Below are 3,334 nucleotides of genomic sequence, written 5' to 3'. Positions count from 1 at the left end.
GCAGGCGGGGGGTGGGAGACAATCAGGAGGCAAGCAGGACTTCAGACTTTCAAGCTTCAGGCTTGGATATGGAGACCTGACACCGTGTTCAAGCAGTTCCCTGCCTCAGTCTTCCGAATAGCTGGGATTATAGGTGCCTGCCACCATGCCCGGCAAATTTTTGTGTTTTTAGTAGAGATGGGATTTCTCCATCTTGGCCAGGCTGGTCTTGAGCTCCTGACCTCATGATCCACCTGCCTTGGTCTCCCAGAGTGCTGGGATTACAGGGGTGAGCCACCGTGCCTGACTGCCTCATAGTCTTTGTCTGAAATACAGGGGCAGAGGTATTCTTTCCAGGGCGGTCCAGCGTTCAGTGAGACGAGTTATCAGGTGTCTCAGCAGAGTGACTTGGACAAGGGAGAGGCTCCACAGCTGTCCTCTTTCCACAGTCGTCCAGAGCGATTGTGAGTGAGACTGGAAAGTAGCCCAGGTGGGAGAGTGGCCGTGTCCAGGGAGGAGGTGACCTGGTGAGGAAGGAGACCCAAGCATCTAAGATGACTTCCCCCTTGACTTCCACACTGCATTTCAATAGAAGCAAAGGTTGGCCGACCACACGCCACCTTATAGATCGCAGGCATAGCGTGGGGGAATCTTTCTGGAAAGCTTTGTTTTAACTTAAACGAGTTCAAGCCCCCACCCCACGCCTACTTCATGCACCAAGACCCTTTCACATGTAATTTCTTTTTCTTTTTTTTTTTTCACATGTAATTTCTAGAACTTTAAACCCCAAGACCATTTCACGTGTCATATCTGGAGTTGTAAGCCTATGTAAAGCCGGGCTTCTGATTGTTAGAGGAGCTTGGCCCTTAGGCAGTCTTTGCACTTAAAATGCAAAACCGTCAGAGGCATCTTAACCACAGTGACTTTATTTGAAATAAAAGCTTTAGAAAAAGCTAAATCTGGGCAGGGTGCAGGGCTCATGGGTGTCATCCCAGCACCCTGGAAGGCCAAGGCGGGGGGATCACTTGAGATCAGGAGTTCAAGACCAGTCTGGGAAAACAGCGAGACCCCCATGTCTACAAAAGATATAAAAATTAGCTGGCGTGGTGGTGTGTGCCTGTGGTCCCAGCTACCCAGGAGGCTGAGGTGGGAGGATAGCTTGAGCCCAGGAGTTTGAGGCCGCAGTGAGCCAGCCATGATTGCACCACTGCACTCAAGCATGGGAGACAGAGTCAGACCCTGTCTCTCTCTCTCTCTGTCATACACACACACACACACGCGCGGGCGTTAAATTTGTTGGATTATGTATTTAGGGATTGATCACCTTTGGTTATAATATATTTAAGGCTGCAGGAACAAGTGAATAACTAAATAAAGATCTAAAACTTATAAATATATACCAGTGCTTTAAGCAAGAAGCGTTCTTAATTTAAAAATAAGTTTTACTTTAAAGATATTAGTACACCCCTAAATTATTGTTAAAATCAATAGTGACATAGAAAAGTAACAATACTTATAGCCTGACACAAACTGATCACAATCCTTTATAAGAGAAAACACTGTTCTTAATAACCTATATAAACAAACATTAAGTAATCCTATTTGTACGTTAATGTGCTGGGATCACAGGTGTGATTACTTAATCCCAGCACACTGGGAGGCCGAGGAGGGCAGATCACTTGAGGCCAGGAGTTGGACAGCAGCATGGCCAACATGGTGAAACCCAATCTCTAGTAAAAATACAAAAATATAGCTTTGCACAGTGGCAGTATTGTAGCCAATGAGGTTTATCCAAGGCGCAATTATTGCTAATTGAAAACTTTTCCCAATACCCCGCCATGATGACTGAAAATATAGTCGGCATTGGCAATTTTTGGCAGTCTCTACAGGGATGGAATAAAATAAATTAAAAAAATAAAATGGAATAGAAATACAAAAAAATTAGCCGGGCTTGGTGATGCACACCGGTAATCCCAGCTACTTGGGAGGTTGAGGCAGGAGAATCCTTAAACCCAAGAAGCAGAGGTTGTAGGGAGCTGAGATCATGTCATTGTGACTAAAGTAAAACTCCGTCTCAAAGTTTTATTTTTCTCTTTGAAACAGGTGCATCCCTCCTCTTGTTTTCTGAGGACTCCTTGCTCTGTCACTTAGTAATGGCTAATAAACTCTCTTAATGTCACTAGACTCTGCAACTCACCATAAATTCCATTTCATGTGAGATCCAAAATCCTGTTGTTGGGGTCTGGGACAGGACCCCTTTGCCAGTGACAAAACTGTACTAATTCTTTTGTTTTCTTTTTTTTGAGACAGAGTCTTGCTCTGTTGCCCAGGCTGGAGGGAAATAGTGTGATCTCGAATCACTGCATCCTGTGCCTCCCAGGTTCAAGCGATTCTGCTGCCTCAGCCTCCCAAGTAGCTGGGATTACCAGCACCTGCCACCACGCCTGGCTAATTTTTGAATTTCTAGTAGAGACAGGGTTTTCCAGTGTTGGCCAGGCCAGACTCGAACTCCTGACCTCAGGTTATCCACATGCCTCGGCCGCCTGAAGTACTGGGCTTATAGGCGTGAGCTACCTTGCCTGGCCGGCTTGTATCCTTGGTGATCGCTTAGATATGGCGGGTGAAGGAGGAGCAGTGTCATGCAGATATCACTCTTGGATTACCACCTGGGATATTAGGCACAAGGCTCTATTGTTGGTTTGAACCCTGAGAGCGCAAGCAAACAGCTCGAGGTGGTGTGGAGCAACATGCTGTTTTCATGAGCGCCTGGCTGCAGACTGGCTGAGGCCTAAAACGGTGTCAGCCCCAAGTGAGGGCAAGGTGGGGGTTTTATAGTCTTCTGTAAATGGGAAGTGTCCCAGTCTGATGTAAGTGCTACATGGGACCTAGACGGCCTCTCTCTTGATCTTCAGGGGGTACTTGTCTTCCAGCCTGCCCTTTTCTGGCTTCTGCTCTCTTGCTGAACCATGCTGCTGGTGCAAGTGGTCTTGAACCTTGGGACGGAGCCTGAGAAGGGAGGAGTTATCCCCCAAGCTTTCAGGCCCTGGGGAGAACCTTTCATTAGGGAGAGTAGGCTAGCTGATTGCTGTTTGTTAGGCACAACTTGGTTTTTCGGGTTAGGCGGGGTGCCTCAAGCCGAAAGCTTGACTCATTGTACCGGCCAGACCCCACGTGGCCGTTCCTGTGACTGTCAGGCTTTGAGAGACAGCTTTATCTGGCCTCTGTCCTGCACATGTTTACGATGCCTTCTGTGTGTTGGCAGATCGGGGGGGCCCACCAGATAGGATCCCGTGAAGAGATCTCAGAGGTCTTTAGTCCACTGTGTTTAGTACATCATTTCCACAATCAAAGATGA

At 47.4% G+C, this 3,334-nt stretch overlaps 1 non-coding gene across 1 annotated transcript; it reads left to right on the top strand.

Annotated features, from left to right (window-relative positions):
• The first annotated feature begins 1,730 nt into the window (after nucleotides 1-1,730).
• LOC116546389 lies at nucleotides 1,731-1,871 on the top strand. The gene has a single exon (XR_004266697.1). It is a non-coding gene; the product is annotated as a U4 spliceosomal RNA (small nuclear RNA).
• Nucleotides 1,872-3,334: the final 1,463 nt, after the last annotated feature.

This window comes from Sapajus apella, unplaced genomic scaffold (genome assembly GCF_009761245.1).
Source record: "Sapajus apella isolate SASKATOON/1434 unplaced genomic scaffold, GSC_monkey_1.0 scaffold832, whole genome shotgun sequence".
Taxonomy (NCBI): domain Eukaryota; kingdom Metazoa; phylum Chordata; class Mammalia; order Primates; family Cebidae; genus Sapajus; species Sapajus apella.
This window is presented reverse-complemented; position numbering and strand designations above follow the sequence as displayed.